Below are 27,153 nucleotides of genomic sequence, written 5' to 3' on the forward strand. Positions count from 1 at the left end.
TTGGTGTTTGTGTCACATAGTTCTGTAGGTGGAGATAAACTCTATTTTTAAAACTGAAAGGTTGTTTTATCCGAAGAAACGCATTGAGTCACAATATCAACTGACTTCTGTTTTATTAATTCTCAAATACGTTTGGGTAGCATCTTGCTGGAATTCCTGTGTTTATATACTTTCATTATGTACTTATATATATGATTATGGATATATTCCCATATATATATATATATAAATCACTTTTAGGCTGTCATCCAACAAAAACCTCCTGAAGGCTAAAGAATTCAAAATAGCTCTTCATTACTTGCAGCGAAGCACTTGTCTCTTGCATATCTGAATGCTGAAGGTTTCATTACCAGTATGAGAATTTGCTCCTTTAGATTTTCTTAAAAAAGAAAAATAACATAAAGAAAACAACAACAACAACAAAAATCCAATGTGGACTACTTTTGTATTTCTTTTTATGGTATTGTTAGTGCATTGTGAAATAACGTGTCATATTAGCTTGCTTTTTCTTCTGACTCCTTCACTCTGAGGTAGGACAAAAGATGTTATAATCTGAACTTTAAATGCATGGTATAGTTTTACATCTTTTCCTATAAATAGTAGCTTTCACGAATCCATAGTATGTTAAAAAGTGGTGCAGTAGTTCATTTTGGATTCTCAAGGGATAGTTCACAGAGGCTGCTTTTCTGCATTACTATCCAAACATCACAAGCTGCGATTCAGATTTTGCTTTCAGGGTCTTGCCTTTACAAAATAGCCTGTCCCGTAGACAGTCAATCAATTCCGTGTGCTGTAATTGTGTTAAGACAGCATTGCAAAAATCTGTTTACAGCTATCTGTCCATCGATCCAGAAACAAAGCAAGAACTGAAAAACAAGAACAACTGTCAAAGCCTAAATGCTTCCTTGCTGATTCTGATAATACATAGGGTAAGATCCAGAGGTACTGGTAGCAATTATAAATTTGACACCTGCAAATTCCTACCAGGCAGTAATACCTGAAATGGCAGTGTTAATTTCTACTCTCACAATATGAATGCACCGTGAGGTTTTGTGTATCTACATATGGCATTACGTAATGAGATTTCTGAAGAGATCTTTCTCAGAAATCTGTAGCCCTGATTGTACTTTAAGCTACAGTATTTATTGAATTTCACCTGCATTGAACAGAATGAGAATTATGAGAGCTGGAGGAGAACGTGCCACAGACCCTTCTGAAATCAGCGAGAAGATGGTGAATTAGCTCATCAAGGTGCTTGTGATTTAGCATGCACATTACAATTCTCCTAAGTTTTAATAGTGAAAGTAATGTATCACAGATGATTCTCGTGGAGGAGTCTATCATTGTCAGGTGCTGGGAAAAATGAGAAATGTGCAGAATGGAAGTGGAAAGCTGTGTACTGCGCTTGCAACCACAAGTTTTTCATGTTTCCTTTACCACTTGTTAATGTTGGGATGATCCTATAGCATCTGTGTGGCAGAGATCCCTGAACTTGAGTAACCAGGAAGGAGTCAGTAATTTCCAGGACAGTGCAAAGAAACTCTTTGATGCAATTTTATGTTCTTAATTTCCTCACGGGGAGTGTGGGCCAGTGCTGAGCTCTGCTCTCGGGTGACAACGACAGGGCCTGAGGGAACAGCGTGGAGCTGTGTCAGGGCAGGGCCAGGTGCAGTTAGATGCTGCCCCAAGCCATGGTGGGTATGGAATAGGGAACGGCGCCAAGCTGCCATAGGGTTTGGGTTTTGGGTGGTCCACTGTGAAACCAGGAGTTGGACTCTGCAGTCCTTGTGGGCCCCTTCCAACTTGGGATATTCAGTGATTCTATGAAGATTATTTTTGACGTATAAAGCTTTGTCACTGAAAGTTCAGTCTGAACAGACATATGCCATCAATAATGAGGTCTGTTCTAGAATACAGCCTTATTGGAGTATCTGTCCTCCCTGCTCCCCCTGCATTACATGGGACTCCCAAAAATATCTGAAGCTGAAGAAAGAAACCTGCCAAACCTCCTTTTTCACATTTGTTATTCCTCAGCTTTTCCTACCTGGGGTCATGAAGTTTGCATTCCCAGTGCCTTCTAATGCCAGTGGTTGTGCAAGATGGAGACCTCAAATCTTTGCAAAATCCCTGTACTCATTTACCCTTTGACAACGTAGCTTTTTATTTTTAATAGAGAAAAAAATGAAGCTCAGGATTACACTTCCTTGAAGAAAGCATTTGAAATCTTAAATGAGTGCTATGCTGGTGGCATTGAAAACATAATCAATGCTTTCTGTATGGAATAGTTGTGGATTATAGTTCCCTTTTAAATTGAATTTTGGAATTAAGGGTGCTGCTGTTGCAAGTGAAAGATAGCTGAATTTCTGCTTTTGCTTTTCTAAACAGAATGTTTTCATGATACGTCTGGGCCCATTTGTATAAATGGCCCCAGACATATCACAGTCTTATATGAAAGTGCTGCTGGTGCTTGAGCCTTGTCAGGTTTGTGCCTCCTGATCTTCACTTCAAAGAAATTGCGAGAACATGTCACTTTATCACTTTGAGGAATTAATTTGTCATCCAGGATTTTTTAATCTCTGGGAACATAACCATTTCTGAATTGTTTGTTTTATGGCTCTACTGTGGAAGAGAGATGTTACCTGCTTTGATGTGCCTGTTGCTTTCACCACAGGGAAAAATAACATGCAAGCAACTCAGGCACTTAAAGAGCCTGAGGGGCCTGAGCGTGGGGCTCGATGGAGCTTCACGGTGGCCAGAGGTGTGAGTGCATTTCAGCCCATCACGGTGGCACATCTGATGCCGTGTGATACTGGAGCCACCTTGGGCCATGGACTGCTGGACTTCCCACTGGAATTACTTGGGGCTCTGGTGTGGCGTGGGTATTCAGTCGTTATTTGGGTCACGCTCCAAGGTAAAAACAAATGGTGCATCTTCTGTCATGCACAATGTGTCTGTTTCTCCAGAGGTAACGTTAGAGATATTTCTGACAAGAGAAATCATATATTATTAAATAACACTTTGAGTCGTTTGATTTTGCCGGATCACTCTGATCTCTGCTTTCCTTTTCCTGCTTGGAAAGCAAGCCGTTGGAGAGACTTCACAATTGACAGCTTAACTTCTATAAATATGGGAAGTATTTTGTAGGGAAATGATTTAAGAATCACCGTGTGCTTCACAGTCCGTCCGATATCAGAAAGTCCAGTGGAAGGATTGCTGGTGTTTTGGACTGAGTCTGGAGTTTTTTTAGTGTAAGCTCTGTAATTGTTGGTTGCTCAGTACCTCTCCTTCTCCTTTCTCTTTACAGCCAAAAGAAAAATCTTTGATGTCTCCATATTCTTCCTTGCACCAGCTTCATGCTGACACATAGTGGACCAGTGCGTTGAGCATCTGTGCTTTTAGAGATGTTTTTGTTCAGCTGAAGCTGCTCAGGAGCTACTGTATTTTTAGAGTGACAAAAATCTTAGTCATTTCTGCTTTTAACTTTACACGTGTGTATAGGTACATGCAAATACAAATAGAAGAACATGCTTGATAACTTATTTATGAAGGTTGCAATATTTAGATCATCAATACCATGCTGCAGTGGTTTAGGTTTTCATCAAAATAGAAAACTTAGAAGGGAAAAACCACTTTGGTCACAGGTGTGCTAATGCAGTAGTAAAAGCTTTAAACTGAAACTGATGGAGGTCAGAAGGATAAATCAGGTAGGTAGGAACCACAGTGAGATGGACAAAAGCCAAACACGGCAAAATATGGGTTTTTGTAGTAAGGTCACTGGAGGGATGGATGGGAAGAAGACTATATTAAGAGTCCATTTTTTAATGCAAAAACCATACAGAATAACATGGAGGTACAGGAAGTTTTAAACTGCATTTTACGTGGTTTGGAAGTAATTTTTTTGGAACAACTCAATGGAATATCTGTATGGGATTTGCAGTGGTTGCACTGGAAATATGCCATTGGTTAAAGGAAATCTACCTTGAAGGCAGATGCTTCCTTGGTTCCCGAATGTAATTCAGAAACTTTTGTTGGGCTCAAGTAAGTTCCAAAAGCACAGAACTTCTTGGTAGAAATCTTCAGCAAAGGCTTTAGATGTCTGTTGGGAAAGGTGGTGGTAACACAGAGAGCAAAGTTCTTGCATGTCCTACTCAGTGAGTTGTGCTGCCCATCAGGCTGGCCGGTATTCATCTTCCAACATCCAGTTCTGGGCATTGTTTGTTTTTTGAGAGCTGGAAGTGTTTGCTTTCTGTGTTGGGTCGTCTGTTGGGCTTTTCTTTTTCTTCCCACTGGGTCGATATATGATATCTGATAGTCTAAAGCCCCTCTGAGCTCCCTGTGCTGCACAGATGATCTTTTAGCTGAGCAGGGAAGTTGTTGGGATAACTGCTGGGGCCTTCCTGTAATACACTGTGTTTGTAGACAGGCTTTGGTTGTGTGAGTGCAAAGCTAGGCGCTGCGACCTGCGACTGGCAGGCTTCCAGGAAATTCCTGGCTATGTTGGAAAAACAGCCTTAGGATTCTGGGACAGCAGTTAGCACAGAGTGCACTCACTTGTGCACAGATTCAAAAATTCTGCTATAGTTGTAAGCTTATGTTTACATATTCCACACATGTATGTAGAAACATCAGTATGTGTGTGTATGTATGGGTATGCCCTGCATGAGCATAATTACCAAATTACCAAATGCAATAAATTGCCATTTAAAATGCCCCTAGTGTGACAGAATGCAGAATACTTGAGGCAGCCATGATGTCAGAAGTTGCTTCCTGTAGGGTCCTTTTGTTATCTTTCTGATTGCTGACTCTGTTAGCAAAGGCTTAAATCAGTGGATGCGTATATGGAAAAAAAAATCTGTATGAGCAACCAGTTGGTTTTGTCTGGATTGAATTTATGATACGTTGTGATCATCATTTATTGAAAATCAAGAGCCAGTAATGGTGGCTTCACATCAGTGCAGTCAAATCACCGCTTAAAACTGAAGTTAGATTCCTTTAAATTTAATTCTGTAGGCAAATTGCAGCTGCCAGCTTCTTAATTTGATTGGTTCCAAATACAACCCTTTGTAAGAAATTGAAAATGCCAGGAGGCATCATTCCTGTAACTGTACTGGTGCACCATCTGAAGCGTAGTGACCTTGGATGTTTTGCTGGGCCTTAGTATTGTACTGCTGGAATTAATTCAGCTATTAATATTTGGTTGAGTTTTTGCCTCTGACTAGACAATGCTCGATCTTTACTGCTCACTAGAAGAACAGGTGACATCTAATTTAGTAATGTATGAAATGCACGTTATAATAATTTGTTGGGCTTCTTATAGAAAAATACCAAGCAAATAAATAGAAATTGTTTTAAAATGTGCTGCGTGGTGCAGGAAAGAGAACAAGCTTTGTTTTTCATGACAGCCTCAGTGAAGCAAAACAACTAATTTTAGAAATGTCTGCCTTTGAGCTATTATTTATCCAATTAAAAAAAAAAATCTAACGTTGTACCTAAAATCATTGTCAAGTTTTAGGGAAATAATTTCTAGATTAGATTATTTTAGTACTGGCGAAATGTTGCATTATTGATACGAGTAAAATTGCTCGAAAGAATTCTATTGATTTTAAGCAAATCAAGTGCTCTGCAGGCTAATTTGCAGCAGTGTGGTAAGGAATATCAAACCTTTGGCTCCCCAGAAGTTAAATGTAAGCTAAGCCTCATAGTAACCTGCCTGAAGCGAACATATACAGGGATATTTAATTGTGCTCACATGGACGGGCTTGTTGATGTCAGTCATACTACTCTTGTTGTAATGGTAGAGGTACCTGTAAGGACTGGTGCTCTACATTGTAAGTGAATATCAGAGTCTTAAATAAAGCTGCCGTGTTGTTCATTACAGTAGCAAGAGTGTGATGCAGAAATCTCCACACACAGCATTTTAATTGTTGGTAACACAGAAGTCGTAGGTAAGTAAGTAATGAGCAAAATGGTGGTGGTATCTCTTAGCAGCGTTTAAGGTCTTGCCAATCTTAACAGTGATACTTTAAGTACAGTTCAAATCTGTCTCAAGCTATGCACTTCAAACACGGTTGCTGGAAGAGCCTTTAAAAACAATGTTTCTCCAAAGCAGTGAAATACTGAATATCTCAAGTATGAAATACACATCTCTTAACCTTGCTTGTAAACTCAAATAAGTGCATTTCTACATGCAGGCCGATCTACAAAATGAAAGGAGATTACTTGTATGCCAGTGTTTACACGAGCATCTCCTTGTGAAAGTGAGGACACTGTGTAGGTTGGCTGCGTTGTGGAAGTGTGGTCTGCAGCTCTCTGCACAAGGCAGAAGTAGAGATCAGACTGAGCTGAGTCATAGGAGCTAGAAAAAAGAATCAGTAAGAACAGCAGAAAGCAAAGTGTGACGTGTGAGGATTTATTAATTTTCCTTTCATGTACATGATTTGCTCATAATATGAGATAATTGAGAAGCAAATTAATAGCAAATTGCTACAGCTGACTTATGAACTATCCTGACAGAAGAAAGCCAAGAATGATGGCACTTCAAGATGAAGCCTGCTTTGGATTGATGGAGGGGTCAGGGTCAGCTAGCTGAAGTCGATGGCAGATCTTCCTCCAGACTGACCCTATGCAGTGGGGCTGAATTTCACCCATTAGCCTGCCTTGTACTCTCACAGTGCTGAGAATTCTCACAGTGGTGTGCTTTAATGAAATTATATTCTGAAAGCATAGAAGACAGAAATTAGAAATTCACAGATCTGATTTTTTGGAAGTATAGCTCAAACTTTTGCAGTTTTCAGTGCTGTTTCTGCTGAATACTACTGCTTTTCTCCTACTACTTAGCTTTTGTAAGGAGTTTCAAGGCCCTACCTTGTTATTACTTATGAGGCATTTTGGTGAATCAAATCCATATGAGGAAAAACACAAATGGTCTGACACGAACAACTTACCTAGTGACATTAGTACTGAATTCTGAATAAAGGCCCCTTCTTTTATCAAACTTGTTTCTTGAAAAAGGGGCGTTGTGTGCCTGAGTGTTCCTCACATCAGCAACATTACAGGCTGAATGGTAATGGAGAGCTAAATTGAGAAGCCTGAGCAGACATCAAGAAGGATAAACTAGTATACTGGATAATAAATCTCAGTGAAGGGGAACACTTCAAAACACAGCAAGATGTGGCCCTTTTCTATGTAATCTAGAATAGTACACACACAGCCTGCTAGTGTTGGGCCTTCCTCAGATTTGTGTGAAACTTAATTAAAATCCCAAGGTAAACACTTCTGTTGCACTGACCTGCTTGTCATTCGTTCCTTCTCCCCTCTTTCTTCTTTCAACTCCAACTGCTTGGATGCTTGACATGGTATGTGCCTGACAGTGCAGGAAAGCTTCTGGACTTTGGCAGGCACAGTGTGACTTCTGTTCTTTGCATGGAGACCCTGAAATAAAATAGCTTGGTCAAGTCTAAGCTTTTTGCACAAGGAGTGGCAGAAAAGGGTGCTACTGCTCAGCTCTTGACCTCAGAGAAGCTTTTCCTCCACTGGGATGTTGGGGAGCACTTTGACAAATCTTTGGAATTCCGTACAGCTCACAAGAGATCTCAGAGTTCCTTACCAAACACATCTTGAGAGTGATCTGTTCTGCCAGCAATGGGAGTAGCCAATGTGGAAAGTGCTGTGTTTGGGGATTTGTGTTCAGTTTTCTGCCTCTGTCTGGGCCATGAAAACTGAATGCTTTGATTGATAGTGATTTAGGGTGTGGGTTTTTTTTTTTTTTTGCATTACTAAGAGAAAATTATGTTAAGAAGATGTAAGAAGAGTCTTCGTCCTACTTTTCAAGTCTACTTTCTATCAGCCTGTACCCGTGTGAGGCTCTGTTCTCTCTTTACTATGCGTTGCTGCTTGTATCTTGAGTGGGAAGAGCTGTGCCCCTGGATCCTAGGTGGTTGTGTTTGGCCAAACAGACTGATGTGCTGCGTGCAGTGCCTCCCACTGTAACTGCCTGGGGATTTCAAGAATGATAACTATTTCAATGCCTTTGTTTCCTATTCCACCCGTTTCTTCCTTAAGGGCAAAGTAAAAGAAATGTTTCACACATTGGGAAAAGCTGTTAATGAGCTCCAGCAAAGTGCCTGGGTAATGGTCATATCTGGTTCTGAGAGATGAAGAAACTTGAAACCAGGCTTAGTGGTGCTGCCTGCAGTGGGAAGGAACAGGATCCCCTCTTGATATATAGCATGGAAAGGAATGGTTCCAATTAGTGGTAGGAAAGCTTCAGTATTGCTGAGTGGATTCCATTCCTTTTTATGTTTGGATTTTCAAAATTAAACTCTGCTTTCTGAATATGTGTGCTTACATGGAAGGGCTGATGTTTTCATTCTCTGAGTACTTGCTGAAATTGCATGAATACTTAGACACAAACACTCTAGTGTCTGCAAAGGGCTGAAGAACAGAAGTACAGGCTTTCAGCTTGTATGACACTTCAGAAATGCTAGTTTGGGGCCTCAGATAGAGATAGACAGAACTGGCTAAGAAGTCATTCACAAGCCACAGGCGCTCCATTGAAGGAAGAGGAATAGACTTGGCAGACAAAACAAACAATGTAGGGTGTACTGTAAAGCCCGGCACTTCGCTTTTATTTTTCAACTCAGCTGGAAAACTACTGAGTGATTTATAGCCAGAGATTCATAACTGTCACATCCCGGTGTTACAGGCATACCTGAAGCAGCCTTTTCCCCTAACCTGCTTTAACCAAGTTTTATCTGCTGTTGGCTTTCAAAACATTGCCCTGACACTGTACAAATGTAGAAGTTCCTTGGGGATGATTTTTTTTTAAACTCATGGAGATCTGTCCATGCAGCAGAGCTGTTACCCTGTATACCTCTCCATCTGGAGGCTGGATTGCAGATTACAAGTGGTTAATCCAGAGAGGAGTTATTCTAGGAAGAAAAATAAAATCCCTTTTGTGTGCTCTGTCTATTCAGAACAATAGTGGCAGAATATATAGCAGTGGCAAATATATTAACAGAATATAATGGTGAGTGTTGGAAAACTTCCCCTGCATGCACACCTCTGCCACGTGTCCTAAGATGCCAGCTCTTAAAGTTACCACTGACAGTAAGAAAGAAGTGTTCCTCCGAAGGGCTCTGCCAATGAAATTGGAGGCATCCCCTGTGTCAACATGGGCTGTTTCCTGAAACAAATCCATCTCCTCTGCCTAAGTTTTCTGCTGAAGAAGCATCTGCTCAGGGCACAGGCAATGGTGTGTTACATTTCTTGTCCTCCATAGGCCATTGAGCAGCAACCACTGCACAAAGGATTCAATGTCTGAATTACAGTTTCTCAAGTTCAGGAAGGATAAAGTTCTTTTGCAATATCTTAGGTAAAGTGCAGTGCATCAGAGCTTGTTACACTGATGGCCCTTTACTCTGACATTTTGATTTAGTTTAAAATTCTGTTTAAACTCTGCTTCCAGATAGCGGTGCTTAAATTTTTTATTGGCAGTCTGTTTAGAACTAGTCGACCCTATTTGTTTTCCTGCTGTGGATTGGCTGACAAAAATACAAAAGTAAACAGTAGCTTGGAAACAGTCTGAAACTTTTAAGAAACTGGGGATCTGTCAGAGGAATGAGTTCACTGGGAGAATTCAGCCCTGGTGGTTTTACACCTACCCTGCTCTTAAGGATGAGCTGACTGACAGAAAACATCAGGATTCAGTGCCCTGTGTTTAGGTAACCTCCCTTTGGACTGGAAAAAATAAATCCCATTAACATGTTACACTCCTGTAAATGTCTTTTTGCTGGCGTTGTTTTAAAACAGTGTCTGTATGGGCACTGTATTTCTAGAGTTAGAAATCAAAGCATCTTACAAATTTTGATGCTGGTTTTGATAACTCCTGCAGCTGACAGTTATCAGGGAATCATCTGTACTGTGGCGACCATTAAAAATATGAATCAGTGTTGCTACCTGAGGTTGACTAGCAGAATCTATTTATTTAGGTCAATTTAGTGATGATAAGGAATGACAGAAGGGTTTAACTTGCTCCTTTCTAAATTGCAAAGACTGTAATTTTCTCTCAAGACATGGTTTGTATGATCAGATATCTGAGTAGTTTTGTCAGTTGTCCAAAACACTTGAAGCCGAAGAAAGGAAGCATTCAATCTGATGTAGAGAGACAGTCTTACAGATACAGTAAAAAAATGACAATTGCTACTGTGGAGAAGAAAGGATTACCTGTTAGAAGAAATTGTGCTGATCTTCGGAACTTCGTATCTTGGTTATCTGAAGAATTATTAGCTTGAAGTTCTTTTTGTTAAATAGAATTTCATTCTTTAATCTGCTGTCACATTTATGCTAATGAAAAGTGTAATTTTCAAAGCTACAAAATGAAAACCTGCTTAAAGCAGAAATCTATCCTCAGCCACTCTGTGTAATCCTGTAGGCTGGGACTTGCTAAAACAAATACCCAGAAAGGAGCAACCCTTTTTGACAGGCACATTTGCTAGGCACCAGGGCACTTCTTTGAGAAATTTCCTCTATATTAAGTTCAGCTGTTCACACTGCAGGGAGATTTCATTATTCATTTACCTCTTTGGGGAACAAAGGTACAGATCTAAAAATCCTTACCCTGAAAGATGCTGAACTCCCTCAAATGTCTCTGCTTATTATGTGTCAGCCCACCAGTTTTAACACAGAGGACCAAATGTATCCCACATGCGAGTCTTTCAAATTCACAGAAACTAAGTTGAGGGTGAACTTGGCCATCAACAACTTTTTAGATCTAAATATTGTGATCGTTGCTTAGATCCTTTCGTCCTTGATGTAGGTGTCTCATAGCTCACAAAGGAGCAGGGCTATTTAAATATTCAGGGAGCAAGCAGTGCCTATGGGAGCAGCAAGAGACCTTCCCCTTTAAATGGGTGAAGGGCCAAAGCGCTCCAAATGTAAAGGGGAAAGGAGGCAAGGAACCTGCTGTGGAATAGGGTCTGTGGCAAAACTCAAAGAAAGATCTGAGGACAAAAAGCAGGCAAATCTCAAAAACGTCTACTGCTAAAAAATCTGGGAAAATTATTTTTAATAACAATGTGAAAAATGGAGCAGTCATGCAGAATCCCATTGCTCTGCCCAGTTATTGTGGCCCAATTTCTGGTTAGGAGGATTGACGGTTCATACCACTCAAACCTTTAATTTTTTCTTCTTTATTTTTTCCCTTCTCCTCCTCAGATGTTTTAAGTTACAAGGAATTTATTTTATTACTTAGGCACAAGGACAGTTTAAAAAAAAAAAAAAAAAAGCAAGGTAGTTTTTGTCCTTTCTCTCATCACGAAATTATTAATCCTGGGGCTTTCTGCACCTACAGTGGGAATGGGAGCCAAGACTCCACTGTCAGTGCTTCATACTAATCCATCATGGTGCTGGGGAGGGAGGGAGCAATGGTAGTGGTGAACATGTTCCAGATTGAATACAAAGAGATATCAAGTGAATTCTTGGTTGCATTTATAAGGACATATCTGATAAGGGCTTTGGGCCTTTGGGAGAGAGTGGGCATTTCTCTTTATAACACTATAACCTGAATCTACAGAGGAACTTCCTTAATTTTTTTCTTAAAATTTAACTGTAGAGCCTTAATAGATGTCACATTTGGAGTTCACATTTTATCTGTTTGTCTCCCAGTCAGAGACAAATGGGAACAGCTGCTGGCATACCAAAGTGTGGCACTGAAGGAGGCAGTCTGCAGGCGTAGCCGGGGTGGCAAGAACATGGTCTGCCAAGGAACTTCTTCTGGATACGTCATAAAGCAGGTTTGGGTGATTTTTGTTTGATTTTAAGTATGCTATTTTCCTGTGATGAAGGCATCTGTAGTGTATTTTAAGTGCTTCATTCAATCTGTCAGGCCTCCAGGGCACTGGGGGAAATGTTTCTTTGAACAAGAGCTTTCTTACAGCTGGTAGCTCCTTGAAGGTGGACCTTATTTGTCAGAATATCACATTTCCCTCAGGGTTCTCCTGGTAGGAGACATGGGACTCTTGAGTCTGTGAGGAAAGGCTGTGAATTATTTAGCTTCCTGTGTAAGTACTGGCTGCAGCATCCTCGGATCATACAGACAGCTGCCCAAATTGTTACCCCTTCTGTTATTTCAAGTTAGTTACTAGATTTACACTCCTTCAAAGTAAACCTCCTTCTTTTTAGAGCTGGCATACAAAGCATGAGGGCAAGTTAGACGCCACTGAATTGGCTGCACTTTCAATGACCGGCTTGTAGCCCAAGCCTAACCAGCCTGGTCGTTTGAAGAGAGTAAATTACCTTACCTAATAATGCATCTTAAGCACTGTTAGAACTAAACGCCTGAAAGGCATCAAATTGCTTGAGTCCATTTCAGTTACTACTGAGTGAGTTGTTTGGATTGTTTATAAAAGTCTCTAGAATTGCCTCATCTTTCAAAAGGACATTTATGGAGTGGTTTGATGTATTTGGAAGGGCATACCTTTCCAAGTTCTTTCAAAGAAACCATCACTCTCTGAACAGTCTTAGCATCTACCAGGATAATTGAAATAAAAAGGAAACAAGATTAGAATTCTCTAAAGCCTGTAATGAATAATGAAAAGGTGGTAGCACTGATATTATAACCAGATGTGTGCAGTATAGAAACTATTTTTCTGGCCAGCAAAGTCTTGTTCTCTCAGTGCATTAGAAGGCAGAATGTTGAACTGAGCCATGCTCTTGACCTCTGAATAAATATGCGCCCAGTGCTCTTTCTCCAGACGGCATTCTTTTCCAACCGCATCAGGAAAAGTTCCCCGAAGTATTTGCTTCTGATTTCTGTTTCTGCTGACTACCGCTCTGTCGCACTTTACAAACAAAACATATGTTAGGACAATTCAGGTTTCATTATGGAAGCCCCTGTGGTGCTGGATTATAGATTTTTTATTTTTATTTTATTTTTTTTCATTTTTTTTTTAATCAGTCATCTCTAAAGACAGAAATAAGATTTCTTCCAGCATGTTGTGTTGGCAGGTGAGTTGTGCAGCCTGTGCTGTTTGTGTTGTCCTATGACAGTCTGCAATGCATTGCAGTTGTGAAATGTGCATATTACACTGTGAAGTGGAGGGAGAAGAGTATTTTGTCTATGTAAATATGTAATGCATAAAGCCTGTGGTGTACATACACGTACCTAGTGGCAAAGTCAGTAATTTTCTCTATGTAAGCATCCACTGCAGTGAAAGAACCCAAGGAAGTGAGATGCCCAGATCCTAAGAATTCCAGAGTAGGTAAAGTGCCGACTTTGTTAATGAACTTAAAACAGCCCCCAAATGACAAACCAGAACTATACCAAACAGCATAAAGCCCAGCTCCTATGTCAATGGGAGCTAACTAGTCACTTTGCTTAACAGGAACCTCCTGACTTTCCAAACTCCTTTATCTTGATCTTTATTTTGGAAAGTACTGTATAGTCTTGAGGAGATGCTTTTGCCATTCACAATTTTCCTAGTAGAGTATCTGGATATGAAATAGGCATTAATGAGTGAACATGCTTTCTTCATTTGCCAAGTCTATGGAGAGGATTAGATGAAAAGTAATTCATGAAGACAACACCATCAGGCTTTTTTTCCACTATGAAAGAGCCTTCACGTTGCAGGCATTGCACTTATGTGGCATTTTAAAAATCTAATCTTTAATTAGCATTTGTCTGTCTGTTTTCTCTTCCTTGGCTCTCTGAAACACGGGCAGCATTTTGGAGTTTCTTTGTGTACGACTCATTCAGCACATTTTTCATTCAGCATGTTCTTTAGTCTGATTATTTTTGAAAACAAGTAAGTGCAGAGTTGCCTCTGGGAGGAGATGAACTCTCAACACATTCTGCTCAATCAGCCTGATGTGATTGTCACTGTGACTGACATCAGACAGCCTGCATCTCATCGACGAAGAGTTTTCCTCCCCTTTTCACTGTTCGTTTGATTTTCAGTGAAGTACACTGAGAGGACCAAAATGCTGTGTTTACTGGCTCTGCTCATGCATACTGTCTTTTTCTCTCCTGAGAACTCACAGAAGGGGAAGAAGCAGACTGGTGTCTGCCCTGTTCTAACTTTGTTCTTCAGCTGAGGAAGCCCAGGCAGACTTGGGGCAGTCTTTCTGGGATGTCAGCACCAGCCCACTTGCAACTGTGGATTGCTTTAATTTCTGCCAGATGGCAGAATTTTCTTTCACTCTGAGCTTGCCTTGAATGTAAATCATCAATCTAGAGGCTGCAAGCTCACACATCAAATATATTGAGCAAACAATTTTAAAGGCGTTTTCTAGTAACTTATTTTCTTATTTGAAATCATAATGGGTACTTATGGCTTGTGCAGGCTTAAGGATGCAGCGTATCATCACTATTATTATGGAGAAAAAGGTTACCATCTCAGGCTTGGGATTTAAGATAGAAGGAGCGGTGAACAAGAGCTGGAAGGTAACTGGTTTAGCAGAATTATACTTGTTTGTGTCTAAATTCTGAAATGGGAATCCGATGTATAACTGGGCTAATTTAAACCTCCTTGGCTGGGCACTAATCGCAGCAAAAGAGCCTTGGCAAAGAAAACCCAAAGATTTTCAGGTAGGTTTTGCAGTCCATGCTGACCTTCATTACCACTGGTGAGAGACTCTCTGCAGCTCAGGGGCTGGCCAGCTTAAAGCAAGCTTGTGGGGTGTCCTGCCAGTCAGAGTAATGCAGGGTGGAATATCTTAAGAAATGATCTGTGGAAATCATGCAGCGTAGCTGTTAGAAACAGACCACCTTCTTGATTGTTCTCTATGTATTCTTGCATCTTTCCATTCTAGCAAGGGTGTCTGTTGTGTATGTTTATACTTTCTTCAGTGTTTTTCAGTCTGAGAGATTTTTCATCCACCACTTTCAAAGCCTGTTGTTTACACTGCCAAAATGCAGGGCTTGGAGCACAGAATAGGAAGTGACTTACTGCAGCCTTCTTAATAACTTTTAACAGCTTACAGGTCTCCTAAATCCCAAGCCAGAGCTCTGTCTGGTAGGCTACTCTGCATTTTGAGATTTTATACAGATATGGCAAGTGTATATTAAAAAGCCTACACCAGAACACAGGATTAAAAGGCGATACACGAAGTACAATATCCTCCAAGTATTTGAAGGGAGGGAAGCAGTTGGAGGGTGACAGTCTGTTCCCTGGCAACTTCTGACATTTGTGTTAATTCTCTGTTGGAATGAAAAATAAGCCTTTTGAACTCTTCATGTAAATTGAACTGTTGAAAAACCTGTTTTCAGATTTAAACCAGAGCATGAGAGCATCTGGGTTCCTGGAGTACTGTACCATTTGTCCTGGATCAGATGGTTGAAATGTGGCCCTGGCACATGGGGGATTCTGATCCAGGTTTCTGCTTTATTTAATTATCACAAGATTTGAATAAGTTTTTAGAGTGTACTCTGATTGGATTATAGCCAAAAGATGGTCTGCATAGTTGCTACTGGAGTGTCAAGGTTTGTTAGAAGGTCATACCATGTCTAATATTTTTAGGCTTTGCGTTTCCTGCTTTCATCATTCTTTGACATCCTTTTTCCATCTAAGAATTAGAGAACTGTGTAATCTTTGTTCCTGTTCTTCATATGCTCAAAAAATAAAGATCCTCATCCCAGTAAGTTGGACCTTGATCTAGTTAGGCATTCATAACTAAGTATATATGAATTCATATTCAGAGCTGGAAGGAATTCAGTCCATTCACAGTCTTAAGGTAAAGTATGAGTTAAGTACTCTGTTGAATTGAAGTGCAAACTGGTTGATGTCATAGGTGAAGGCTGCCATATTGTAGGTTATGTCCGTCAAGAGAAGAGTAAGAAGGATTTTCTTCTCTTTGTTTTTTCCTCTTCCATTCGTTTTCAGTGCACCACAACCTTTCCAGTCTGGCGGCTTTGACTGTATTGCACTCGCACTTCCTGCTGTCAGAATTGGCCGAGCTATTGTGTGATGTTTAGTTAAGTTGCAAGATGGCTCAGTTTTGTTTTCAAAGAGCACACACCTGGGTGAGACAGAATAACACGTATTGATTTTTGGGCTGTTTGTAAAAAAAAATTTCTTGGTCTTGAGTACATGAAAGCAGAAATGAGGCATTGTGTGAAGTTAAAAGCAGAATGCATTCTTTCCGAAATCAGAAACTGCTGATACTTCCAGATGGTATGCCAAAAAAGTTTTATTAGTCTTCCATAGGCTTTTCACTTCTTCCAGATCCCTGCAAAATGGAGAGGCCTCTCCCTCTGATTTTCTTGCCAAGTTTAAATATGAATCTACTGTTTATCCAGACTGCACTGTCTTTAACAAATGATTTACATTGCTTGGTTTCCTTTTGTCCTGCACATTGGATTTAGTGCCTGTTGAGGTAGAGTTGGGATTTGCTGGAGGAAAGGCATTTGTTTCAAACTTGACTTCTAGGCATTGTTTCTTTTAGGAACAGCAGGTAGGAGGAACTGACCCTGTTAGGTGACATCTGTGGGCAAAAAAAAAAAAAAAAACTAAAATAAAAAAAACCTTTCCCTTTAAATTTGATCTGCTTGAGTGCTATTTTAGATCATTTGATTGTCACTTTTTGTGCCAGGTGACAGCTGTGTTAAGAGAACGACTCAATTTTCTTCTTTATTATGCGCGGGTCCTTTCCCAAGAGTAGGTATTTATCTATTAGAGATAAGATAACAGATATCAAGTTGAAAAAGGTTATGTGACAGTAATTGAAGCAATATGTTGGCCTAGCATACTTAAGTATGAGGTTTTAGCTGCATATTGTTTTAGAAGCAACTTGACAGAAGGAGTAGAAATTGAAGCTGTATATTGATTCAATTCTTTCTTCCTTAGGTTTAAGGAACAGAGCATTAGTGGAAGAGGTGGTATTACTTCTGGCCCTGTATTTGCATATCAAAAGATGACATTTTAAAACAGAATCTTTAAAATGTGCTGGTGGTTTTAATTCTCTTTGCCATATGTGAAATTAGACGAATGTGCAGCACTATGTTGCATTAACTATTGGGGAAAAGTTGTTTGTTGAATGGGCCTTTCGAAATGCTTTGGTTTGAAGTGATTTGGGTGTTCAGGACCCAACGCTGAAACCCAGTGGCTCTCAGGTAGAACACAGCTGTAAACCTGTGAGCATTTTGGTTTTGCTTTTTAGTTGTAATAATTTTCCTGCTGCTTGACAATTTCAGATAAATGAAAAGTCATCTCTCTCCAGCTCCATAATGAGTTCATGGAATTTAAGCAGGGCCTTTCTTAGGAGTGGTGCTTTCAACACTATTGAGGTGCTTTTTTTTTTCATCCCATAAAATATTCAAGATTAATTTTTGTTGTGGCATAAGAAAAAGTGGTTTCCCCTGACACCCTTATAAAAATCAATATATCTTTCCTGAGATTTCTTCTGACTTGTAATGTGAATTTTTGCATTTGTCAGTTCAGACATTGCAGGGAAAAACAGGCTTAGAGCAGTAGAGAAATGAATCCAAGACAGCTGCAAAAGTTCTCTTAGTTAATTTTCTATTTTCTGTCTTCGTTTCAGAAGACTATATATTGCAATTTTGTCCTTGTGCTGCACAAAGCTCAAACTATTTCAGACAGAAATAAACAAAAGAGCTCAGTTTTAGCATCTTGTATGACAAAGCCTTTCCCAAATTCAAGCTACATGACATAGCATTTTATTTTTATTATACTTTAAAAGTATAGCGGACCACCTGCGGTATATTAGGATCCTGTTATGCTATTGCACTGCAGAGGCACAGAAGAAGGAGATAGCCTGGGTTCCCGAGACCAGCGGTTGAAGTATCAGTGCCAAACCGAAGCACTTGCAGAAGGAAGGCAGAGCATAATGGAGTGACTTGTATCGAGGAGGGGAAATCAATCCCACAGAAAGAGAGAAAGGAAAATCTTCTCAAAGGGATGGAAGGAGATTTATATTAGGTCTTGCTTTATCTGCCATTCAGGTGCTTTAAAAAAAATGCAGCTTTTTACAGATTCTTAAAGAAAATTATAAGCTCAGTGTAAGATAGATGGATGTTATTACGTCCTTCATCTTCTTAAGCAGTGCTGGATCCCACATGTGCCCAATCTGTGTGACTTGTATGCTTCAAATAGGTACTGTACGTTCTGACTTGAGCTTTGGCGTGCTGTTTTCAGGCGGATGACATTCATCCAGAAGGTGTGATGTCAGATGTGCAGCAGCTCCGGGTATGATGTCATGCTGAGCGCACTGCAGCAGCCAGCACAGAATGTGCATCAGACCTGACAGGCTGTTAGATGGTGGCTCCCACGCTCTCTTACACTTGCAAGTTCTGAATTTTTGCACAACCATATGAGAATTCTTGCTACAAGTTAAAGGAAAAGGCAGTCTTCTCAACTAATAAAAATCAAAGAACCTCACATAATTACAAAGATAGGGGAAGGAGGCTTTTTCAGAGGAGTGGCTGTCTTTTAAAATGCAGATCTGCTTTCCTATGGAAAGTAAATGTGTAAAAACTGACCGCTCCTTTGTTCTCTTTCCACCTTCCGGAAATGTTGCGTCATTGCAGCATCCCCCCCCGCCCTTTCAGCTCTTCTGTACAGTATTGGGTAGAAAATGATGTCTCTTGGTCTGGTCTCGTTACAGTTGGCTCTGTAGTGTCGCTCTACTCTTTTTGAATAAGAAGTTCCAAGCCTTTCTTGTTACATGACTGAGATACAGAGGTTCACTTCACAGGGAGAGATAATTGCTCCACATTTTGCATGCCTGAAAAGCAAACCAAACCCCCCAAATTAGCAGCTCTCTCTCTCCCCTGTTCCTCTTCCCTCCCTCTCTCTCCTCAGTTTCTTTGGCGACCGTTCCCCGATGTTTGATGTGCCCTTGGCCTAGCTTACTTTCAACATCAGATAAGCCTTGTTTTTCCTGCACTGCCTCCAGTAGCTGAGCTCCCTCTCAAATTGAGAAGCGCGTTTCCAGAAGTGACCTTTAGCAGCAGTGGTGGCATTTTGATCTTCAGGGAAGCCTCCTTGGCCCCGTAACCCAAGGTTTGATCCTATCATTCAATGACACCGTCAGAGGGGATGGAAAGAGTGTGAAACTGAGTGAAGTTCAGCATGTCACGGCGCGTTAAGCAGCTCTCTGAGAGTGACAGGATGAGCTCGATTTGTTCTGCTAGCAGATAAATAACTTTCTCTGTGTAATTAATAACCCTAGTGGTTTGTTCAAAAAAAAAAAAAAAAAGGGAATAATAATAGGATTGAGTAATCAAAACTATTGATTAATGAATAAGTCCCCTTGAAAAGGTATACAGAAGTTTTAGTGCAAAATGTTAGTCCTTCTGGGCATGGTTCCAGTAGAGACTGTAGTGATGATTGAACAATAGGATTATTATACAAAGTCATTGTTTTGAGAGTGGAAAAAAAATTAGTCCCTTTTTTCTTTAGCAATTCATTCATCAAATAAAAATACATTTTTTAACAGTGGCATTGTATCCAATGTTCTTTTTGCAGCTGGGCACAGTGCTTGCACAGAACTCCCATTGGCAACAGTAGTGTTTCTGATACAAATTAAGAGAGTTTCTTCCTTAGAAGTAAAATCCTGGGAGTTGCATAGATTTGCTTTCTATGCAACTAAAAGCACTGATGACTTCAGAAAAAGTACCTACGGTCCCCACCTCCCTCATGCTTGAATACTTTTGCTTTGCAAAATGGAAATCTGGGACCAGGAGGTGAGGAAGGAAGAGATTAATTTCCTTGGAGTTTAAAATAATTCTAATAAAAATTCTATAAAATGTAACTCATTGGCCTAATAGCTTCTATAACAAATAATGCTTTGGGGAACAATAAATTGTGTAATGATAGTTCTGCTCAGATTGACTAAATCATTATGTGTTGCAAAATGTCAGCCACTGAGGAAATCATAGCTAAGCACGCTGCAAGCTGGCAATCTTGTAAAAAGTCTTATATTGTAAAAAGTCTTATATATAAAGGAAAATGGAGACTAAAAACATTTCGAAGGTGCTATAAGGAAGAGGCTAACAACTGTCTCTTCTTTACATTTTCAAATTTACCTGCTTTCCTCAGGAGAGCATAAAGACATAATCAATCAAAACAAAGCTTTTACAGATCCTCCTGTGATTAATCTAATTATTTTGGAGAGATCAAATGCATTTGCTGTTGATATAAACAACAGTTTGATTGAAGTATCAAAGGTAAATCAATAGGCCTAGAATGTGGATCAAAACATTATAAGCTAGGGAGCTTAGAATCAATATTTTCATGAGGAGAGTCAACAACTGGTACTGCTGTGCTTAAACTCATTGAATAAATATTCTGTTTTCAGGAGTCAGTTGTCACAAAATCAAAATCATTCTATCTGAGACATTTGCCTTTTCTACAGATGAGCTCTTCAAAATATGTAACTGAACTTTTTGAAGACAGAATGCTGTAGTGAAGCCATGCAGGAGGAAAACAATCTGTGATATTTGGAAATTGCTCGTGACACTTGAAAACCTTTAATCATTAGAGAACAGCAGCTCAGCTAATCCCCATTGCCTCCCCTTCCTGCATCCCTGCCCTGAAAGCTGTGGGTTAGCAGAAGGCTCCCACTTGCTGCCTGCTGGTCCCCCCTGCAGTTTGGATGCTGATAGCACTCGATGGTCTGAAGAGTTGAAGGTGAAGCAAGAAGAATGTGAAGAAGGAAAAGAGTGGGCAGTGGTACACATCTCTGCGCATCTGGGCATGTGGATCTTGGACAGTCTCCTGCCACCACTTACCTCAGAATGCCTCAGAATTGCCTCAGAATGCATCTTTCATTTGCATTCTGAGGGAATATTTTAGTTTTGAGGTAGCGATGCAGCTCAGAGCACAGGGACTGATTGCAGGGAACTGGAGGGCTCCTTCCTAAAGCTTTTAGAGGTTGAAAGTAAGGAGACGTTAGTGTCAGTGTTGCCAGTGTTCAAGAATTCTGTGGGTTTTCTCTGCCCCAGTTTGGGATCTGATGTCTGCCTACATCTTCCCTGAGTAAGCACTTAAAAAACTAGTGGGAGAGGATGCCATAGAGGGGTTGACTATAGGAAAGGATGCATGTGTTAAATTTTACTAGTAATGTAATATTGGAGATGATGATGCTCCCTTTCCTCCTCTGCACCTTTTCTACCTGTCAGCTGCTCTTACTGTAACTATACTATGCAAAGATGGAGCACATCGCTGTAGCAGTTCTGATAGGGAAAGCAGGCAATGCTAACAGGAGGCACTCCTGATCATTAATACTGTACTGACCCAGTGTACGGCTCTGAAAGTGGTACAGGTGATATGGTGATAGAAAATGTTTCCAGAGGTCAATGTAAGTAACAATATAATGCTTGTAACAATTTTCTTTGAATTTCCAGGGAAACTGTGAAGAATTTACTGCTTTAAAAAGTAGCTTCAATCTCTCTAACTCTTGCAGGTTTTTAAAAGTCTTAGAAAAGAGGTTGAGAACATGAATGGAATGCTCACCAAGTCCATAGGCAATTGCTGCCAGCTCCTGGCCACTGAGCACAGCATCATTTCTGTTCCTGATTCTTTGTGGATGCAAACGTGCTTAAATGGCTGCAAGTAATAATAAATGCTCATTTCAAGGAGGTCAGTTGAAACGTAATCTTTGCCTCTTTTAGCTACTTTATTGCAATGTTCTAGTCTGTCTTTTAATTTTATCTCACTTAAAAGGTTTCAGGGTTGCATTTAAAGCTGCAAGTATCAACCCATGTGCTCTTGCAGTGTAGTTAGGTATACCGGCTGCTGTTACGGTGTTATGCGCTACTATACAATTCTTTCGAGCTAGCAAACATTCAGGTTGCTACGTTTGCTCATGGCTCCCTTTTTCACAGGATGATGGAAATCGTCAAAGTCAGACTTTTAGGTTACAGATAGAAATAGATGTCTCTAGGGAATTTTAGAAGTGTTTCTTCTTGGCAATTAGCTGTTCAGATACTGTTGAAAAAACACTCAACACGTAACTGCATCACAAGGCACAGAAGTATAAAAAATCTGCCTACAATTCCCAAACAATTTTCTGCTGTTTTTCACCTTTAATTTTAAGCATTAGCCTTGAATTCTTTCTCAGTCAGGAAAGAAAGCATCAGAATTTCAATTGAGGCTAGTTGTACACTTTACTATTGTTGTCTGACCCTTCCCATAAAGCGTGTTGTTCTTACCAAACTTGATCTATGTGGAAGCCTTCACTAAATCTAAAGCAGAAGCCTTTGGCAATATGTTAACTGATATAGATTCTATATTTCTAAAAATAAAGCAGGAAGAAATTTTGTAATTTGGAGTTACGGTGGTTCATCAAGCCCAGAGCTTGGTTTGTCTGAGTGCAATGTAGTTCCTGATAGGGACAACTCCGTACCATTTTGAGTTTTCCGTAGATTCAAGCAAAGCTTAGTGATATGAGGCTTTAAATCCCAGGGAATTCTGTGAGCAAAGGATCACTTTGATCCAGGGACATGCTGTAGGAACCATGGTAACACATCTCTCAAGGTATGACTCTTCTTGCTTTGAGCTTTTTTTCCATTCTGCTTGTGAACCGGGATTGGCAGGAACAAACTCAAGCTTATGATTGGAATTTGCCAAACAGAAGGATATTGAGGAGTTAAATTTGGAAATCAGCACTTTTTCTTTCAGATTTGCCTTAAGCTCTGGAAGCAGAAGGTTGTGTGGCAGCTGCTTGCCTGAACACCGAAGGGGAAAAAAAGAAAATGTCTGTTAGGCATCACCTGATAATCTGTTTAAACTGAAAATGCTCTAAATTTTCCTTAATTGAATGGAGGAATATGTAGAGATTCATTCATGCTCTGTACATACCAAGTGTGCAGTTAGAGACCTTGGGAGCTCTTGTCTCGATCCAAAAGAATTGAGAAGAAAAAAAAAAAGTAAACATGAATTCATTTGTTAACATATAAATTTCAGTGTAAGCACCATCTGTTTTTCACCATTCTTGTCTTTCAGCAGTTCCGTCTCTTGACAGGGTTGAATTCCCTATTTTAGAGAGGATTCATTGCTCTGTGCTGATGTTTCATAGTGTCAGCTACAAAAATTGTTTTCATCTTCCCCATAAGTGCACCCCAAATATATATGTATATATACGAGTTTGACTGAGTAATTGGCTTCAAATAACAAAAATCCTAAAAATAATTTTAACAGGGGATCAGCTAAGCCAACACCAACTCTTTTTTATGTACTTTAAATGCTCCTTTGCTTAACTTTCCCCCATAGGTTAGGTAAATCATTGCTATTGTGTATGTTCCAAATTCTCATTTGGAATGGCGTTAGATTGTATCTGAAGATACTGCTGCTGACTGAAGCCAGGGTACACCTCACAGAATCCTTGCTTGAGTTTTGGTCACGTAGAAAAAAATCCATCTGGACTTCTCCGTGCTTTCAGCAATGGATAGTTTGAAATTTTGGCAGTGACTGAAGCCCTTTTGGCCATTGCCATTTTTTTTATTCCTTCATTGCCCAGTCGTGTTTTTCTGTAAAGCAAAACCCAGGCAGATTCTTGAAAATATCTCCTTTAAACATTGATTTAACAACCAGCAGAATGAAAGAAACTTGCAATGTGTTTAATGTTATACAAGTGTTTGCTGCAAAATTAACTTCCCAGAGTAGAGACAGTAAAGTGTGCTTTTGCATGCCTTCTCTTTGACTTCAGTGAGCTGCAGATCAGACCTCAAAATATGCTTCCCTGTGAAACTTTGCAATTCCATTTAGCAGCTGCTTTCAAACACAATGGGAGGTTTTCAAAAATATCTTTGTCTGGAAGTGTTTGTCGGTAGGCACAAAAGCAGCCTTGTTAACATGAGGGGGAAAGATAGCAATGTCTATCTCTGTAATGATATCACCTTATCTTTAATTAATGTGGAGTACTGTAAGATCTTTTCTGAGATAGGAGCCTCTTATTTGGGTAAGATTTTTCCTCAAACAGTATCGAGCCAGCACAGCTGTTTTAAACAGGGCTTTAATGTAAGTTGTTCACCAGGCTCAGAGGCATCCAGAATCAGCTGTGGTTGTTTCCTTTGAGGCAGGAAAAATAAAAAAGCTCCTGACAGAAAGATGGAGCTATCCATTTCTAATACTGCAGTGGTTTGATTTAGGAACTGCCCTTATTCCATGGAATTGCATGACCTCAGCTCACAGTGTTTTAACTAGAAATGAGCCCGAATAAATCCCCTGGATCAGAGCTCTGAGTAGTTTCAAATTCCAGTCAGAGTTCAAATACTTCAGACAGCTTTTGTATCTGCAGTACACACCCACATCCATGATAATATATCATGAAAGCCTTATAAAGATCACAGTCCCTCCCTCAATATAGGAAATACCAGAAATGTGGTTTCCTGTATCGTCTGAGTATGAGCCCCTCCTACATCCAAACAATACCGTCTTTAATTAAATACCACTCAGTGTTTATTTCTTCCATTTCCACTGGTGGCCCCCATCTACTTCGCTTCTACCTTTGATCCCTGGTCTGATCAACAACGAGGGTCTCTGGTATGTCTGAGTTCCAGCTGTGTTCTCGACCTCCCAGTCTCCTTCCTACTGCACACTTTTGCTCCTGTAACATTTGTCTTCATCCAGCTTCCTTTCCCATTGCCTGGGGCTAGCAGAGGAGCCATGGGGGAGGAGCACCTCACAAGCAGCCTGCTTGTGTTCCTTGGGCTCCTGGGCCCTAACTGGCATGGTCTGAATTTCTGCATAAGGGAAAGTGCCCATCAGACTGGGACAGCTTACCAAGCTTGGGTCAACCACATGCATGAAGATTAGATCACTCTATTGCAGTGCTTTAAATGTACCGTTTGACCTGGAACTGACTGACTAACAGATCAAGCATCACAGCTGATAGATATCTCTCACTTAAAAAATTCACCCACGTGGCTAAATCTTAACAGCTGATATAGATCTATGAATAGGCAGTAATGGCCAGCTTGCCTTGTGTGACAGCTGGCAGAAGACACAGTTATACATCAGAGTGCTCTTGGGCTGAAATGGTGAGGAAGGAAAAATTCAGAGCCAGTGGCAGGCTGTTTCTGTTGTTATTTTCTAAGAAGTAATCTACAATTTCAGGGCAGATCCTCTTGTATTCAGCAAGTGGCTCCCACTTTTGGTTCTGCTTTGTTTTGTACACCTAGTGCTGCAGCAGAGTAGTTTCTAGACCTAAGCAGCTGCTTTGCAAGCAGATCTTCATTAATAGTTCACCATTGAGTGTAGGACTGCGTGTACTGTGATTTGAAGTGTTTTCCTGAGGTGGGAGAGAGATGGTGTGAAGTGTTTGGCATGGGTTCTTAGCCTGCAACGTATCGTGCTGAGTGTCATGTAAATCTTTAATGGCTGTCTTCTACCTGAACTCATCTCTGTTATGAACGATCAGGTTGTCTTAAAAGTAAGTTAAAAAAAAAAAATAATCACTTTTCTCTCTGATTAAACAACAGATTTGTCAATGAGTTGCCAAAATTGTAAACGTCAAGACAGCTGAGTACAGTTTTATATGTACAATTTTCTATGCATATGTCTGATACTCCTTAATTTGGAAAGGCTGTAGTAGGTTCCATCCTACTACAAGGCAGTCCATCTGTTCAGTGATGCGGTAATTTCAGAACAGCTACACATGTCACTCTGCTCCTCTTGCTGTAGTCCATTCAGATATGTGACCAGATTCAGATTTCACTGACGTTTTAAAAAGTATTGGCAGATGCCATGGAGCGGTCTCTTGTGTGCTGTACATAACTGTACGTGATGGCCTCACGCCATGCTGGATCTACCTGCCCCAACAAGTGAGCTCCCATTTACAGAAGGTCAGGTTTGCATGGCCCTATGTCTGTAAAATTCAGTCCACAGAGCTCATCACAAATACATACAATATACCCCTTTGAATGTAAATGAAGGAGAGATTTTTTTTTGTGTGTGCTTAATATTTGTGGAGACTGCGTAGAACTTTACATATGAGGGCTGTCTTGGGTTGTATGTGGAAACAACATGAAGTTCAACGTGATCGTAAGGACAAGTTCACATGAGTTTGCTCCAGGAGGGTAGGCTGCCAGGGAGCATAGCATTACAGAGAGTGTGGTTGGTTCAGTGCGTGGTTGCATTGTGTAAATGCTAAACAGAAGTGTGACATGCAATCATATGCTGCTTTTTAGGGAGGTTCTTGTGTACTGCAAGGAAAAGAGAATTGCTTATTTCTTATCTTTACAAGTGCTTGGGGTTTTCTTTAAGGAGTGAAAGGCTAGGTAAAAAATGCAGGCCAGAGCTGTGCCTACTGCCAGTTCCTCCTGCATTTCTGGGTGAGCTCGGAGGTCCTAGTCCTGACCAGGTGCCTGGTGCTGCTCTGTATTGCTGAGCTGCTGATGCTTCTGACATGTGTGACATTTCTATGGTGAGTAGAACCATAGAGTTATTTGGGGGACAAGCACCAAGAGTTCATTTTCAGTGGTTTTGGATTCATTTCCGTTAGGAGTACACACAAATGTAATATAGCAAAAAAGCAAAATAATACCTATCTATAAGGAACAGGGTAATAATAATTAATATTAATATTAGTAATAATCTGTGTAAGATTACCCCTTGACCAAGAGACCTGGATGCAATCGTGCCTGTTAGCGCAGCTCTCTGCCAGCTTTAATCTATCTTCTGCCTTTTTAAACGGCCTCATGCGAAAAGAGGATTGTAGATTCTGTATGGTCTGTCCTTGGCCATGCTTTTCCCTCTGTCAGGCAGGGAAATTTCATGGAGAGCTTTATATTCATTTCTGTGGAAAGTACTACAGGGCGTGCTGTCTCTCTCATGCTTTCTGTGAAACAAGTTGGATTGAAGTGCACCAGCATGGTACAAGCTGTTTTAAGGCCTAACACTCAGAGACAGAAAGAGTCTCCTCCCTGAGGATCTTAGAATAAAAATAAAGAGGACAGAGTATGGGAAGAGAAGAAAAAAGAACAAAGGAGAATTGCCTGCCCAAAGATGTATCAGAGGACTGATGTAACCCATGGACAGAAGCGGGCTTCCTGATTTCCTCTCTGGTACCCTGCCATGGGCTGCATCTTTTCTGTTCTAAAAAGGGTCAGCAAGATATTGTTAAAAGGATAGATCCTACTCCTGTGAAAGCCTTTTGAGTATTTCATCAGGACGCTTGCTTTGCTGTTCTGTGTGT

General features: G+C 40.3%; 1 long non-coding RNA gene across 1 annotated transcript; it reads right to left on the reverse strand.

The window, feature by feature from the left end:
* Window positions 1-6,495: 6,495 nt before the first annotated feature.
* On the reverse strand, window positions 6,496-11,747 carry LOC121106555. The gene is made up of 3 exons (XR_005839079.1): window positions 10,225-11,747; window positions 7,289-7,431; window positions 6,496-6,714 (listed from the first exon to the last, which is right to left on the reverse strand). It is a non-coding gene; the product is annotated as an uncharacterized LOC121106555 (long non-coding RNA).
* Window positions 11,748-27,153: the final 15,406 nt, after the last annotated feature.

The sequence above is a fragment of the Gallus gallus genome, chromosome 11 (genome assembly GCF_016699485.2).
Source record: "Gallus gallus isolate bGalGal1 chromosome 11, bGalGal1.mat.broiler.GRCg7b, whole genome shotgun sequence".
Lineage (NCBI taxonomy): Eukaryota > Metazoa > Chordata > Aves > Galliformes > Phasianidae > Gallus > Gallus gallus.